This window comes from Tribolium castaneum, chromosome 7, assembly GCF_031307605.1.
Source record: "Tribolium castaneum strain GA2 chromosome 7, icTriCast1.1, whole genome shotgun sequence".
NCBI lineage: Eukaryota > Metazoa > Arthropoda > Insecta > Coleoptera > Tenebrionidae > Tribolium > Tribolium castaneum.
Genome location: NC_087400.1, coordinates 5,552,557 through 5,570,592, shown reverse-complemented (window position 1 = coordinate 5,570,592; position 18,036 = coordinate 5,552,557). Strand labels below are relative to the sequence as shown.

The 18,036-nt window shown below is 33.0% G+C and overlaps 1 protein-coding gene and 1 long non-coding RNA gene across 8 annotated transcripts in view; both read left to right on the top strand.

Annotated features, from left to right (window-relative positions):
- bru3 (bruno 3) overlaps positions 1-18,036 on the top strand; it is a 456,798-nt gene that overhangs the window by 243,738 nt on the left and 195,024 nt on the right. The window lies entirely within an intron of this gene.
- On the top strand, positions 12,777-15,084 carry LOC135266690 (uncharacterized). Its single transcript, XR_010334831.1, has 4 exons — positions 12,777-13,156; positions 13,207-13,539; positions 13,590-14,341; positions 14,407-15,084. It is a non-coding gene; the product is annotated as an uncharacterized LOC135266690 (long non-coding RNA).

Here is an 18,036-nt window from a genome sequence, read left to right as displayed (position 1 = left end):
AATTTCTTCAATTAAAGTAAATGCTTTTTCGTAAAACTGTTTTTGTTTAAAACACTTGTTTTATTATTTGCTTTCTCAAGACAATTTCACTATTATTAATAATTATTGCTTTTTTCAAATTGTTTTTCTTCCCTATTTTAGACGACCTTTTGTATCAAACTTATTTTTAGTAAATGAGACAACAGGTGGTTTTGTCATTGAAACAAGTTTCTTATCGATTTCTGAAATTGCGAATAGGAAATTGATTTTTTACTTTAGAAAATATTGTGAGAACCAATTTTTTGATAACTGTACTTGCTTTAATTGTCATTTGTTCTTTATTTAACTTGCTTTGAAGTTTTTCGAACATTTTTTTAAACAAAATCTGTTATTTGTGTATTTTTTCTATGTTAAATTTCTCCCCTTTAAAAATAGATTTCAGCTTATACCAGTCTTGAAATCGTAAATGCACGAAACCAAGAAATTAAATATAGTAAAACATTTAAATTTGTTTAAAAGAATGTTTTGACATGAATATTAATATTGAAGGTTTTATTAAGGTTGAAGGTTTTAATAGAAGTAAAGTCATTGCTTTTTTAAGAAAGGTAAAATACTTGCTTTTATTAAAATTTAATTATTAATTTTCCCGGCGCATCCACCAATTTTGTCACATTTGTCTTTAACATTTAATAAAATTAAATTTAACAGAAAATTATCGTCAATTGATTTAAAAACTTAATTGCCACTAGATAGAAACACTAATTTAGCTAATGTTTTAGCTATTTCTTCAACTAAAATTTAAATTAAAAGACTTGATTTATTATTTGCTGGATTTATTGCAACTACTATTTCTTTGGCATTTTTTAATATTAATGATTTATTATTTTTTTAAATGGTTTTTTCTTTTCTATTTTTTATTAACATTATTTTTAGAGTTTGAGACAACAGGTGGTTTGTCATTGAAACAAGTTTCCTATCAATGATCGAAATTGTATGACTGTGAATAGAAAAGTGCAACGTATGTTATGGCCACCAAATTTTTTGTTATAGTTTTTTATCTGATTTACTTATTTTCTGCTTCTATTTAACATGCTCTAAAGTTTTTAGGGTACTTTTTAAGTAAAATCTGAAAATGTATTTTTTATATTAAATTCTTGCCTTTTAAAAATACGATGTCATCAGTTGAATTTATAATTAGAATAGACTTTATCAGTTCATTAACTTAGACGAGAACGCAGATTGTAACAATTATTCAAGCTGAGGAGTCAAATAATAATGTATTGAATCGTAATATTTAATTAGAATACATTTTTTCCCTCAGTTTGCACTACTTTATTAATCTCAAAAAACCGTGTTAAATAAAGCAGGCACAGCTTGCTATAATTAGTATATTTTCGATCTCATGATACAACATGTGGTAATAATTAAAAAAATTAGGAGCGATTGCGTAGACCTTGAGATATTTTGTCCACAAGTTTTTGTTTTAAGAAATTGGCAATAGAATAAATTTAAGGATTTTCTGATAGTAATTGAAATGATGAAAATATTTTTCAAAGTATAAAGACATATCAGATCCAGCATTTTTTTTATTTTAGATAGTGTAAGGCTCGTCTTGATAATATCAAAGTCTATGCCAATAAAGATATAGTATATTGTTGTCTTAAAAAATACATTTGGAATAAATAAAGCCAACGTTAAAAACTACATGTAATTCTATGTAAAAATTACATAGAATTGAAATAAGAAAGAAACTAATTTTAGCGATTATTAACTTTGAGAAGGTACTTTATAATAAATGACTTAAGGAAAATGTTTTTATTTCGTTCTATTAAATTTGGTAGTGTTAGTCACAAACTTCTGGCTTTTTTGTGTGTAGTTGTTACTTTTCTCGTTATCGTTATCGTCCCCGTACTGTATTGCCCATTATCGGTTAGCACTTCCTTCGCTTTCGACCGCCCCCTTGAGGTTTCCTGCGAAGGGTCGCGTATGGCGCGATTAGGCCGAAATTATAATAAATTATCTGCGGTAGTAGTCGTCGTGATGAATCGAGCCCAACTTTCCCAACTTGTTGTCCCAACTGGAGGCTCCCCTAAACATGTGTGTGGTCTTGATCGTCGTAAATCTCCACCACCTCTGGCAATTTAGTTCCTTCGACGAGTTCGATCTTAGGCCGAATTAAGTACTAATTAAAATTCAGGCCTGTTGTCCCCGCCGCCTCCGCCGCCGCCGCCGCCGCTCTTCTCCAATATCACAGAGAATATGAGCAGAGAGCCGCTAAATCAAATTTCTGCGCTCTCGCTAACCCATTTCCCGGGCATAGTGTGCTATTGTAATGGCGTGGTAGACATTAACATTTATCTGTTCAAATTACGGAAACCAATTTCGGTGTAAATGGTCGGCGAGAATTAAAATTTAACACTTTGGGAAAAGAGACGAAAGGCGGCTGCATACACCTGATCGAGGGTTATTAAAATAATAAACTGTGCTGAGGAGATAATTGAGATTTAAGGGCGATGCTGTTCTCCAATATTGGCTTATACGAACGAAAACTTAGTGCCAACTCACAATTATTAATTTCTAGTTTGCTAAATTCGTTACGATAAAAGGTGTGCAATAAAAATTTTTCTAACACAATTTTGGTCTCTACATTTTTCTAATTATTTGCTCATGTCACGATCTATGTAAATTGTTGCTAGTGTTTTAGTTTTGCTTAAATAAACCAAAAATAATTTAAGAGGAGCAACCAGCAGAGCGAAAAAATATTTATTTGAGCGTAGGATCCTCGGCTATGTTACATCATAGTGTGTAATTTTTAATCTAGTTTATTATAATATAACTATAAAAGGGTTTAGACGTTCAGCGTAAAGTGCCATAATGCTAAATAATAGATTTTTTCTACTACCCTAGCAGTAAATTTCTCAAATTTGAGACTTGTCCGAACGAACTGAAATCTTGCATACATACGTAATATCCAAGGCAATGCGATAATGTTTTGCTAAAATTATAGTTATTAAACAAATTTAATATTCCGGCTCTTTGTTTATTAGGGTACAACCAACACAACATAAATTAAACAGAAAATAAAAAAAAAACATATATTAAAAATGTTTTTTTAAAAATTGTAATTAATTTGATTATCTGTTATCATTGTTGAATGCACAAGGCGTTACATTGGCGTTATTTTGGTTTAATTACTATTAATAAATAATTTATTCATTGTTAAAATGAGTGAAAGTGACTATACATAAGAAATTGTGGAAACTCGGCCAGAAATTTGGCAATTAGTAGAAAATACCGCAGTAAATCTTCTCCCGGAAAAACTCAAAGTCCGTTACGAATTTTTTTGCAGTAAATTTTTGGTTTGGCGTCTAAAAAAAATGTTCAGTTTTTTTCGGAAAATGTGTTAGCCTATTTTGGCAAAATGAGCAAGCAATTTAAATTTTCTTGTTTTTTGGTCATGTATTTGATGCTGCGAAGTGTTTTAGTATTGAAATTTAACTTTAATATTGGATGGTCGTAGAAAAAATATAGTACACAACTCGAATTGTAAGTCACTTACGTACTCGTGGAATTACTGCACTCGCCTAGCGGCTCGTGTGCAACTTTCTCCACTCGTACGTAATATGTTACTTACAACTCTCGCCACGGTTTGTTGTCTGTCTCTTTCATATTTTGCGAATCCAATATGAGACTTGTCCGAACGAACTGAAATCTTGCATACATACGTAATATCCAAGGCAATACGATAATTTTTGCTAAAATTATAGTTATTAAACAAATTTAATAATTCGGCTCTTTGTTTATTAGGGTACAACCAACACAACATAAATTAAACAGAAAAAAAAATAAAAAAACCAAACATTTATTAAGAATGTTTTTTAAAAATTGTAATTAATTTGATTATCTGTTATCATTGTTGAATGCACGAGGCGTTACATTGACGTTATTTTGGTTTAATTACTATTAATAAATAATTTATTCATTGTTAAAATGAGTGAAAGTGACTATACATAAGAAATTGTGGAAACTCAACCAGAAATTTGACAATTAGTAGAAAATACCGCAGTAAATCTTCTCCCGAAAAAACTCAAAGTGCGTTACGAAGTTTTTTGCAGTAAATTATTGGTTTGGCGTTTAAAAAAAATGTTCAGTTTTTTTCGGAAAATGTGTTAGCCTATTTCAAGTCTTTTGGACATGTATTTGATGCTGCGAAGTGCTGCGATGGTCGTAGAAAAAATATAGTACACAACTCGAATTGTAAGTCACTTACGTACTCGTGGAATTACTGCACTCGCCTAGCGGCTCGTGTGCAACTTTCTTCACTCGTACGTAATATGTTACTTCCAACTCTCGTCATGTAATATACTATTTCGATTTTAGGTCTGTAAAAAAGAAAAATCGTTGAAAATGCACCGCGACGGTAGAAAAAATGCAAATTATTTTTGTCCAGATCCTCAATTACCCTAAAAACAATGTGGGTTAAATTCGATTTTGGCATTTTCCCACCGAAATATTTTTCTCGTCCCACTAACATCGGTTTTTGAGTAATCCCTGTGGAAAACATCGGTGGTACACTGTTGACGCGTCGTTTTTCCTTCTGTTTCGGATTTGTATCATTATTTTCATGCTGACACCTAAAATTTCATGACCGATTTGAGCAATTCACATGGTAATGCAGATTTAATTACAAATTGAATTTTCATTACATTAACCCGTTGGAAAGCTGGATTACACCTAATGTTAGATGAGTGAATATAAATGATGACAGAGTTTGTATCGGTTGAAATTTGAATTTTTTCGTAATAAAAATTCAATCTGCGGGTATTACGTGTAACGCGAATTTGATTTAGCTAATTTAAAAATGGAATTTGCTTGTGTGGTTTGGCATTTTTTCATCGGTTTGTTTATTCCGGCCGATTTCGTCCATAAAGTAAGTTAATTTGGCAGAGTGGATTTGGAAATGTAACATGTTAGCTATATTTGTCACGATTTGACCCTTGGAAAGTTTTGTGAACGAAGTTGTTCGACAAAATGACGGTTTTTAGTTTGTTTCGCCAGATCCGCTGGGATTACGGCCATTGTGACCGTGCTTGGTTCGCTCGGTATTACAGAAACCGAATTAACCCATCCAGAAGGGAAACTTGCTCGGAGGATTAAACCATTCCCTTGATCTAGGATTAGATAGATTCTGATGTCGAACCTCAAGTCGGTCAAAGAACGATGATGTATTAGAGCTCAAGTCCCTACCTAATATAATTTCGCAATATCGATATTAATATCCAGCAACTTGGATGAGGTCATATTGAATTCGAGTTTGATGGATTTATTGTTGGCCTCTCTGCCTCGCATTCTACCCTAACGTTAAAATTCGCACAAATGCCAGAGGGACGCCAACATTTCTCTTCTCTCCGACTTAATCAAACACCACACCAAAAAATACCATTAACTCACATATTTTAATAACCTACTCATTTTTTACTATCAATCTGGACTTTAATTAAAGTTATAACTTGCTGGGCTTCCTAAGCCGTGCATTCGAAAGGAATTAAGCCGGGATTACAGTTCCAAAACCAATAAGAACTTCAAATTCGCTATGAACTTTACTTAGACCTTTTCAAATCTTATTTGCGATTAGCAACGAATTATTAACGATTAGGTGCAGCACGGAAGTAGCTCATTTACCAGACACCAGTCACGGTTTGTTGTCGGTCTGTTTCATATTTTGCGAATCAATTTTGAGAGTTGTCCGAACGAACTGAAATCTTGCACACATACGTAATATCCAAGGCAATGCAATAATATTAAACAAATTTATTATTTCGGCTCAAAATTGGTGCGTTTCTTAGGGTACAACCAAGCAATTAAGCAGAAAAAAATAAAAAAAACATAAAAATGTTTATTAAGAAAGCTTTTTTAAAGATAGTTTTTCTATTCCAGGAGGACATTTTTGCTTTTATAAGGGCGTTATTTGTATATTTTTTTGCTCGATGTTGGGTGCGGAATAGAATAAATTGAAATGTATTTATTTTGTTCCAGGTAAGTCGTCTGGTTGCCAGTTTCCCAGTTCCGCGTCCGGTAAGCCTCTGAGGTCTTGTTTATTAATTTAAAGCTTGTGTTAACCCAATTAGGAGGCTCTGAATTTGTTGTTGGGTGTGTTATGGTGGTAGCAGTCACGTCTTTGCGATTCGTCGTCACAAAACCCATTTCTAATTTAGTAAAATGAAGTAATTACGCTTGCGTTGTTTTAATTCAAGTTTGTGAGGTTAGTGGGAATAAAGTAGTGACAAACGAGCGCGGCGTCGTTCTTCTCTGCAGGAACCAGGTGTAAGTTGCAGGAACCGCCTCGCCGGAGGGGGCGACTGTAATTAAAATGTCTGCTAGCAAACTCCTCGTCAGTCGGACAAATTTATCGTCTGTACATTGTGTTGCAAATTTGTTTTGGGGTTATGAGTGTTACTCTAAATCTCTTGGATATTTCACTTTCAAGTGATTTATAGGAAAATTTATTAGATTATACCGGTGCCATAACTTATTGCCCCAACGGTTGCATCGCCCGAATCGGCATCGGGATCAGAGCCAGACAACGTGCCGAGAAATTCGGGAGAACGCGGAGCTGTTTCGACACTCTCTAAACAATTTATTATTCCGATGCGAATTAATCATTCTACCGGCAAAACACAGACACTTTTTGCCCAACGAGCACCGGAAAGGTGTTCGCAGGACAAAGACAAGTGATTTATGCCGCGCTAAGTGACTTAAAGACAGGCCAAAGCGTCTAATCCATAAATACGAACATGTAAACACCTAATACATTTCTTGGCAATTATAAGCCAGATGCTTGTAATTTTAACTCGAAAACTAACAGTCCAAGATCAAAATTATTTGCTCAGACGTATTCTTTGGTTAATTCTTCAATCTGTAGTAATTTTTGATCAAACTTTTAGCTTTAGTCTCGCCGTAATCGGCATTTGGAAGTTAGATTTTTTGTCTTTACGGTCTAATAAAAAAAGATTTTTGTTTTGGGGCTTATACCATGTTCATATCAACAAAAATGGATAACAGAAAATATTATTGATAATCTCTTAAACACAGTTACACGTTTTCTGGTTTTTCTCGGTATTGGTCGAGTGAAACCTCTCTTAATGGACACCTCTTCACAACGGACAATTAAAGGTTCCCCATCGGTCTTCGTACTTAAAAATATTCAAATTTTCTTTAAAAATTAACTTGTACCTAGTAGTTTGCAAATTGGAAAAAAAGGGAAGACTATCACGCCGATTACGTTGGTGCTGAATTATTTCACACTGTTCTTCAAGTTTTTTCCTGTTCGACGTTTAAACACTGTTTTTTTACAAAATATGCATTAAACTTGCAGAAACTTTTACGTCGATTACGATGGTGTGAAACATTTGTGTTGTCAGCTCCTTAGTTTCTCCGTAATCGGCTTCAAAATTGTAAAAAGGGTCAAAATTGCAAACAGTTTTTGGTGTTCTTTTTAAACTTAAAACTTTTGAAACTGCACAGTTGTATTAGTTAGTTGTATGTATTAGCACTATAGTTTCGCCGTAATCGGCTTTCAAACAAAGAAATAAAAATTGCAAATATGTAGTTATTTCTGTTTTTCTGTAACAAATATTGCAAAATAAACTTTTTAATCGGATTTAAACATTATTTATTGATCGGCCAAAACCTGGAGCCGCTCCGAGTTCAAGTTCCGGGAGCAAAGGCACAAAACTCGAAAATTATTGCTTCTAATTTTAAATGGTTTATACAGGTGAATTTTTCGGAGCATTTCAATGAAATTATGTATACTTACCCTGCTATTATTGCTTTTTTAAAAAAAATTGACAATTTGGAAATCGCCGGCCGATTTCGAGTTTTATCGAGTGGTTTATTGAATTTTGCCCTTTGTAAGGCAACAGAAATTTTATTAATTTCGAGAGCTTTCAAGTTCATCGCTTTATTGCATCTAGTTTTGCGTAGCATTACTTGGAGAGTATTCTCATACAATGCAGAAACGTACTACTTGTTTAACAGTTGAGCTTTGAAGTAGTTATACCTCCTCGGCTTTTTGTGAAGCATGCAAAGCTTGCCCTGTATCAAGACCTGTCAAAAGTGCTTTCTCGGATTAATTATCAATTGCATTATTTGTGCTTTCGACAATACAAGTCTCTCAAATTCGGAAGTAATTCTCTGCAGAAATCCTCGACTCTGAGTCCATTCACCGATAATTATTTCCACTTGAAGGAAATAGCTCGGAATTCCTCCACCTCGAAAGATATTCTAATAACTTGTCGCAATTAAAATTAAACGAAATGAAAAATGCTAATAGCTAAGATAGAACGTTGCTATTGTGCCAACTTACTTCTTTCACTGTCGAAATACAAAAGTGGAATTAATCCGATAAAAATGTTTGTTGCGTCGTATTAAAACTCATTAAGTTAATTGGTCATTAAGAATTGCATCGAGCTTAACCGCTTGGGAAGTGTGAATTTGCGAAAATTCTATTTGCACGAGTTCTTTAAATTGAATTTTGCCAATTAGGTAGCTTACCTGGACTAATTAGCTCGTTTTTCGCATTCACACGATGCTTGGTGGCAACAAATTGGATTAGAAGGAGCGAAGCATTTTTGTACCAGGGGACGGCTTTATAATAAATTTCCGATTAAGACTTGAGACAAAGAGAGGGCGAAGTGAAACAAAGTGTTTTACTTCCACTATTTTAGCTACGAATGTCGAAAAATTGGGCCAGATAACTAATTTCTAATCGCTCTCAAAAAAAATTAACGATTTTTATATTCATATTTTAGTTTGTGCTGATTTGTTGAAGATTTAAAAAATATATATTTTATAAATTGTTACCGTATCTGTTGTGAGTGAGTGCAAATTGCAATTTCATTCACATTTAAATATGAAAATAACTCTTTTAATAAACAGAATATGAAATAATGAAATATATTTTAAAATTAAAATTATTTAAAAATGGTGGATGCGCCGGGACAGGGCTTTTTTTTGTGCCTGAGTTAATCTTGGCTCAAGTCGACAATTAAATTAGTATTTCTTAAAATTGTTTTATCGGTTGTGAGTGAGTGCAAACTGCAATTTCATTCACATTCAAATATGAAAATAACTTTTTTGATAAACAGAAAATGAGAAAATGAAATCCACTTTGAAATAAAAATTGTGAATAAATGGTGGATGCGCCGGGTCAGTGCGTATTTTTTGTGCTTGGGTTAAGCTTGGCTCAAGTCGATAGTTAAGTTTGTATTTTTTTTATTGTTACTATATCTGTTATGAGTGAGTGCAAATTGCAATTTCATTTACATTTAAATATGAAAATAACTCTTTTAATAAACAGAATGTGAGATAATGAAATATATTTTGAAATAAAAATTATGTGAAAATGGTGGATGCGCCGGGATAGTGCGTCTTTTTTGTGGTTGAGTTAAGCTTGGCTCAAATCGACAATTAAATTAGTATTTTTTAAAATTGTTTTATCGGTTGTGAGTGAGTGCAAACTGCAATTTCATTCACATTCAAATATGAAAATAACTTTTTTGATAAACGGAAAATGAGAAAATGAAATCCATTTTAAAATAAAAATTGTGTATAAATGGTGGATGCGCCGGGACGACAATGCGTATTTTTTTTCTAGCTAAGTTTTTTAAATTGTTGTTACATCTATTGTGAATGCAATCTACAATTTCAATCACATTTAAATAAAAAAATAACTTTTTTGATAAGCAGAATATGAAATAATGAAATATATTTTGAAATATTTTGACAGTGCGTTTTTTTGGGCCTTGGCTAGGGTTGACTCAAGTTAACGATTAAGTTTGTATTTTTTTAATTGTTACTAAATCGGTTATGCGTGAGTGCAAATTGCAACTTCATCCACATTTAAATATGAAAACAACTTTTTTAATATGCAGAATATGAGATAATGAAATATAATTTAAAATTAACATTATGTAAAAATGGTGGATGCGCCGGGATAGTGCGCCCGTTTTTTGTGCTTGTCTTAAGTTTGGCTCAAGCCGCCGATTAAGTTAGTATTTAATGAATTGTTGTCGCTTTATCGATTCCGGTCCCGACGTCTGTTATTGAATTATTGAGTGGATCAGAGCCCGCGTAAGAAAAGTAAAAGTATCGTCTTGACGTGAATATTTAAAATGTGTTTAATTTGAAAGTTTCCTAATCACTTGCTGGCGCTGAATTGGCTTTCTAATAACCTTTACACGAAAATCTACCTCTTGAACTCATTCACAGCTTTATTTTAAACGTGTCGGAACTTTCGCCGCCCCCTTTAAAGTTTGCATAAGTTAGGGTTCAGTCATTACCATAGCAGCAATTAGCGAACGAGAACTGAATGTAAACTAGCCGAGGAGGCCTTTGAGGCAACCGTCGCAATTAGAACATAAAAGATAATATGGCGGGAAAAAAGCCAACGACAGTGAAATAATAAAGAATGCGAGGATTAATGACGCTTTATCTGGAGAGATGAGCCTGTGTAGGCATTAAGTGCAGCTCTCCCTTTCATGGGGCGACGTCTTTGATGTTGGCGCAGGTCTTAAAAGTACTTGTTGACTCTATCAACAGATTTGCTCTCAATTTCGATAAGCTTCCAGAAAGTTTCACATCATCATTGCTATTACAACCACACAAAGCGACACGATAATGAACAACACGGATTAACGACCGGGACTTTTTATTTCGGGGGGAAAATTAATTTTATATCGGGATTAATTAAGGCAGTAACGTGAGACATTATTTAAATATTTTCTCTCTAATCCACTCGCTTTACCCGAATCTAAATGCTCCACACTGAGACAACGGTCATAAAACGGCCATAAAATGCAATACAAAAATATTTTATTCTAGTTCAAGTTATAAACATCACGATTTCTGTTTTATCAGGTTTAGTGGTGGGGCGCTGTGACGTGTCATTAAATGGAACAGTGCTGGCATTCTAATTTCAACATTATTTTTGAAACCCAACCAGAAACATAAAGTAAAATCTGTTATTTCTGTAACACATTACAACAATATAAACACAAATTCTAAATTTAAGAAAATCTGTTAAGATTTTCAAACAAAAAACTGTCCATGATTCGAGAGAATACAGTGAAAGGATAGTTGTTTTTTGAAATAACGTGAAACATTAACGTTGTTTTTTAGTAGTATTTAAAACGATTTAGTAAAGCAAGAATATAACGTATAATTACAGAAAATATAAAACCGGTAATCAACGTCAACAAGCAAAGTTTTAAAAGGGCTGTTTTTATTCAGATAATGTTATTCTATTATAAATATGCAACGGTTAACTTAACATCTAAAATATTATTTTAAATAACTTGCCTTTCTCACAGTTATTATAAATATTTTAAAACACGTTATTTTTTAAATAAAATTTTAAATGTGGTATTGTATAATACTAGCAATGTGCTTTTTTCTATTTTCCTAAAAGTTAAGTCGATAATATTTAAAAAGGCTGTTTTTAACTGGTTTTTCAATTTTTTTATCAGTTTATCAGTTCTTATTTTTTGATTGTCAAAAATGGTAATTATTATTAATATTTTGTTTTACGACATTAATGTAGCGTTGAATTAAAAGCTTACTTTGACGGTAGAGAGTGCCATAAAAACCAAATTTAATTTTTTTAAACGTTGATTATACGTTTAAAACAAACCTTAGTAATACGATTCCTAATAACGTTAAAGTTTTTTTACGTTTTCTACGTAAGTACAAATTTAAGTTAAGACAAACTTTAAACGTTAAAAATTGGTAAAGAGAATAGAGGTTGTGTTTAAACTACGTAATATAAACGTTAAAAAAAACGTAATCATACAACCAAATAACAACGTTGTAAATTTTAACGTCTAACGTTGTAGCAACCGTTGTAGCGTTAAAAAAAAACCATTAAATCTACAGTCACGATCAAAAAGAATGACACCCTTAAGACTGCAGATGGTTTTTAAACAACGTAACTTAAACGTTAATTGAAAACGTATTCATTCAACCAAGTAACAATGTATATTATTATATCAACTTTTGTAACGGCTGTGAGATACTGGGTACTCAAAATTTTTCCCTTTTAATCGCCAGTTTTTCACAATTTTTTAGCGCAGATTTTTTTGCAGATGATGAAATTTTAATTAATTGAAAATTTTTTAACAAACAAAAATTCATCAGCGAATATTTGGCAAAACTTTCTAGCAATTCAGTAAATACTACAATTAATTTATTAATTTAGGTTTTGTTTGGTTTGTTTATCGGATCTATGAGAACATAAATCCTAGAGTACGATGATACTAAAAATATGTGTTTTGCTGTAATGATAAATGAACTGTTTTTTTTCTTTTCAGGAAATAGTGAATCAGTCACAACTGACAACAAATCGTAAATAAATAATATATTCTTCTATAGATTCACTGATAATTATGTGTACGAGAAATTGTCATAAAAAAATCATTGGAAACAAATCGAAACAATCACTATCTGATATATTGTTAAATTGTAATGTTTTGTTGGGGATTGTCTTATAACCTTTAGGTATGTGTATGTGAGACACAAAAGATTTGAAAACGCCATTCCTTGAGTAAACAGTTATATTGTTACTGAAATGACAGTTATCTATTTAAGTGCTCTTGTTTCCCATATCTAATTAAGATTTAAATGAAATGGCTTTACCATCGATTTATGGATTTCCGTAATTACTTTACAGCTCTAATTAATACAAATATACAGGCAGTGCATAACAGAGCAATTTATGCAGATTACTGTCGATTCACGCAAGTAGATAACGAATGGGGGGACAACACAACACAACCTTGACCTTGAGTTTGACCCCGCCCATTTTCCCTCTCTTTCTTTCAAGGCCACTCGTTCTCTCTCTTACTTTTTCAAGGCCAACCCCTCTACTTCCCCCACCACTTCAAGGCCAAGGCATTATTGGACCTTGATGTTTTCAAGGTCAAGGTCCCCACTTTTGCAAGGCCAACAACTCCTCACTCATTCAAGATGAATCGCGCAATTGTCCTTACTCATTTTCCACCCCAAACTGTATAAAAGGTAATGTGTTGTGTTGTGTAACACAGTTCTTGTGTATATCAGTGTATAACAAGAAATTCTTAAAAAATGGAACCCATCAGAAAAAGTTCTATTTTTAATACTCCTGGTAAGTTTAATATTTTTTTAGTAGTTTAGTTGGAAATAATTTTTTTTCAGAGGATATTATTATTTGTCCATACGACAAAAACCACGTTCTTCTTTGGTTTCGGCTCGAAAGGCACATTTGGAAGTGCCATCGGGCCGATAAAGAAAAGCAAAGGGCCTCAAGTAAAGTGATGGTGCAAGAAGAAGAAGAGGAGAACTGGGATCATTTTAATGAGCCCAGCTACCTCGACTTCCTGAGGAGTAAAAGGAAACATGTCATAAAACAAAGGGCCTCAAGTAAAGTGATGGTGCAAGAAGAAGAGGAGAACTGGGATCATTTTAATGAGCCCAGCTACCTCGACTTCCTGAGGAGTAAAAAGAATCATAATGCCTTAAATTAAAGAAGTAAGTTTTATTGAATCTTTTTCAACAGTAATTTATTGTGAATTTTTTAGGGCCGGGGTTCTTTCGTTAAAATAGTGTAGAATAAGTTTAGCTAAGTAGTAGTAGTAGTTGTAGTAAAATGTAAATATTATTGTATAAAAAAAATAAAAGTTGTAAAAAAAAGCTACATGTTTTTATGTACACCTATTTCAACCTACTGATACAAGTAAGTGTGACCAGCAAGCAGAGTCGCTCCCTGTTTCAAGACCACTCATTCCCTCTTTATCTTTGATGTTTTCATCTCACTTTTTCTCATTATTTCACTTTTTCAAGGCCACAATATTGGTGCATTTTCATTCAAGGTTAAAAAGTGGGGGTATAGTTAATATATAGAATTTAGTACAAGTTTGATAGCAGTCAGTACTGATTTAATCCTCCGAGAAATAAGAATATAAAAAAGTGCATATATCTGTGTTAATGTCTAAGAGTATTCGCTGCTGGGTCATGGATGTATTGAATCGAATCGCTCGATGCGGACAGAAGCCCATTTTAAAAGCTGGTGAGCTAGAGTTGAACACAAGATTCCGCATACATAATATTAGACGCACAAAGTCTCTGTTCGGAAATTCAGTGCTTGTTGAGTTGGACAATTATGCAGTGTTTCTGCCGAGAAGAATAAGTGATTATTTGACTGAGGAGAAAATTGATGAGTTATTACGAGATCCACGTCCACTATATTTAATATATTTGGGAAAAGAAGATGCTAGAAACCCGACATCTGCACATTGTTTTGAGTTTCAACGTGTGGATGATGAAATATTAGGTGAGTGAACATAATGTAAAATGGAGGATGAAAAGAAATTAAAGAAATGTATATTTCATTTACAGTTAACGAGGGTGCCGAAGAGTAGGATGAAATTATCGGAAAAAGACTTATGTGTGTGAAGTAGTGTGCGTTTTGTGCTAGTGATAGTTTCTTAAAATAAATAAATAAATAAAAAATCATGTGTCTAGACGATGGACAATATGAAAAAAGTTTATACGAGTGTTTTGATAAAAGACTGTTATCATATAAGAACTGGGTACATTCATACCCATCTCCATGGAGTTTAGCAAAAGCGGGATTGTTTTATATTCAAATATCTGATTGTACCCAGTGTTTTGTTTGTGGAGTAATAATTTCACGATGGGAAAAAAGTGATGATGCGTTTATGGAGCATAAAAAACATTCTCCAAAATGTGGATATGTGAAATTGCTTTCCACAGACAAAACTACAATTCAAAAATTCAAATTAGTTACTAAAAATAGCATTGTTGTAGTTTTATTTTTTTTTATATTTGTATTCATGTATTATTTATGTGCGTCTTCTTATGCATAGGTATGCAGACTTGTTAACCTTGATCAGTGTCGGGCGCGCGCCAAAGGCGAGGTAAAAATCAAGAGGCGTCTTGATTTAATTAGTTTATAATTAAATAAGTGGTAGAATAATATGGAGGATTTATAATAGATTTAAGGATATTTAATGTACTACCTATAATATTGATGAAATAAAGTGTTTTAATCGATTCCTTATAGTTTATTTTATTAAAAAAACAATTCATAATAATAATAATTATCTATGTAATATCCGATGAATTAATCCAAGAGTTATGAGTTTTATCCATTCCACTCCACTTGACGAATAAACGGTTACCTTTCTTTCGTAAAACTTTCTCAACGAGATATACATTCGGATATTTAACTTTTTGTAATTCTTCAGTGTAGAAACCTCCTCGTATTGTTTCTCCAGAAACATCTTGTAGCAAATAAGTTCTAGGATTAGTATTTTGAACCTTCGAAACTGTAAATACTTCATTACTCCAATTTGGGGTGTACCCTTTCTTAAAAAGATGTCGATGTTTACTAATTCGAACAAAATCACCAACTTTAAATTTGGGTTTATAAATGTCCATTGTTTTAAGATGACTATAAACTTGATCCAAAACTTTGCGTTCGTTTTTCTTATTTATTGAAATCGGTTTTAAACCAGTAGTCTTATGTCTGGTATTATTGTATTTTTTTATTATGTCAGGTAAAATGTTTATCCAGTTGTAGTGACCTTGCACCGAAAATTCTTTATACATCATTCCCTTGATTGTTCGATTCACGCGCTCGACGACACTACTTTTTAAATTCGAATAAGAACTGTAGTGATTAATTTTGTATTTATTCATTAATTGTTGAAAATGTTTATTGTAAAACTCCTTTCCCAGATCTGTTTGAATGTTTTTAGGAACGTTACGTCGAGTTTTTAAAATTTCACTCATTGCATTTACAACACTTAAAGCCGACTTATTCTTTAATGGAACAGCCCATACAAATTTAGAAAAAACATTGATAACCATTAAGATATACTTAAAGCCTTTATTGACGCGTGAATATGGTATCATTTCAACCAGATCGAGTTGCAATAAATCATTTAAACCTTTCACTATCACACGTCGTCTTTTAAAGTTCACTCTCGCCGGTGCATGTAGTTCATTAACAACTTGACGCTTAATATTTAAATCACTACGCTTCATGGTGGATTGGTACTTTTAAAACTATTTCTATATATATCGGTTTAGCTTCTGATGTTTTGGGTCCATATTTAAATGATAGTTTGTCACCTTCACGTAAAATTTGACCAATTAAATTCGTAGTTTGTTTCGAATTAATTAATGCAATCCACCCGCTCGATGGACTACCATGTACAGACGTAATCGTTGCTTCTTTTAATGGGAAAATATAATTCGTACCAATATTAAATAATACAAAAAGTTTTTTAGCTGGATCCAGTGTCCCAAAGAGTGAGATTGTGGTATATGAGAAAGATTTGACACGTTGTAAAGTTGTCCGAATTCTGTGTTCACTAATGTGTTCACCAAATTTATCTAATGTCATATTCTTGTCTATTGAATGAATAAAGTATGTAGAAATACTAACTATAAAATATAATGTGTTTGCAATATATACAAGTCGTCTCTAAATTATTAACGAATTATTTTCGATTCACGCAATTCTGTTATGATGCGATTGATTTCATTCATATGATTATTATTACCAGCTACTGTCGATGATAATAAAAGACGTAGTCTATTTACGAGTGTGTTGGGATTTTTGTAGGGAACAAATTCTAAATTTTTATCTGTTAAAGCCAATGTGCGAAGAATACCACCACCCTTAACTCTTTTTGATATTGGTTGGATACTACTTGTCGGAGTTGATTGTTCATGACCTTGAGCCTGCAATCGTTGTATTGCAGGTATGTTGCGAAGTCGCGGATACTGTTTACGTGCTGGTGGTACGAGAATTGAAAGACTACTACTGCGGCTTCGTTGCTGGACAGGAGTCGATTGACCTTGATCGGCATCAAGGCTTTCTTCAGTATCACTGTAAAATGGCGGCGACTGAGATGCACGGTGTTCCTGAAGTGGCTGTCTCGAGAAATGTCGAATAATTGTTTTATATTTGTTCCCTACATTACCCAGAATTTGTGCATTTGGTTTATAGTTTTTTCTGTCTGCATTGGTTCGAATGACAATATTTCGATAAGTTTCTAAATCTGATTGAGTATAATTAGTTGGATTTTTTTTAAATAATAATTCATACAATCCAGGTGTATCAGGATAAGCTACATTTTGAACGATTACATGATCGTCTTTGAAATCAATTTCAGAATTGCCAATAAAAAATTTATTTGCCTCGGTTCCATGTCTCACACCATATTGATGATCAAATTTGTTTTCTGTGTTAATAATCATATCTTCAATGTACTGTCGAGGTAAACCGGTCCATTGTTTAAGAAAATGGCGAAATGCATCGGTTTTTGACAAATTTATTAATGTTTCTTGCAACTTTCCAATGGTCACGTTCCTGAGTGACTCTCCCTCCTCTCTGGGTGTGCTAGCAGTCGCATGTTGTCGCATTAAACTGAATCGTGGATCGAGCGATGTAGTACTACGGCTTGTAGTCGTTGACTCAAAAAGTCGCTTCGCCTCCGGTTGTTTGATCTCATGATGAATTGATATTTTTTCCTGTTTTGGGACAACTTCGCGTTCATGTTTAATTTCAGAAATTAAACTTTTTATTGGATCGGTTAGAGGTTGAATGTGGGTTGCGAAACGTCTTTGCGAACTTGCAATGTGTGAAGATAATGATCGTACTTTTTGTTTAACGTGTCGTCTTGCCTTATCCAGCTCTAAAGCTAAACGTTTATCCATGTCGATCGTCGACTAATAAATAAATCTTTGACAAACATTTACATTTATATTTTAATGAACTGATCAAAACCGTTACGATAACGCCCATTGTCTTGTTCAGCATCCTTATCAATAGTAACAAATCCATACGGTTTTTGCCAACACTGTGAACACATTTTCTGAAAGGTTTCAAATGACATATCTGTACCAACGTGATCATTAAAAATATGTTTTAAATTTAATACATCCTGAGGAAAGATAATTATAAAATTAGCATTATCACGAATTAATTGTTTC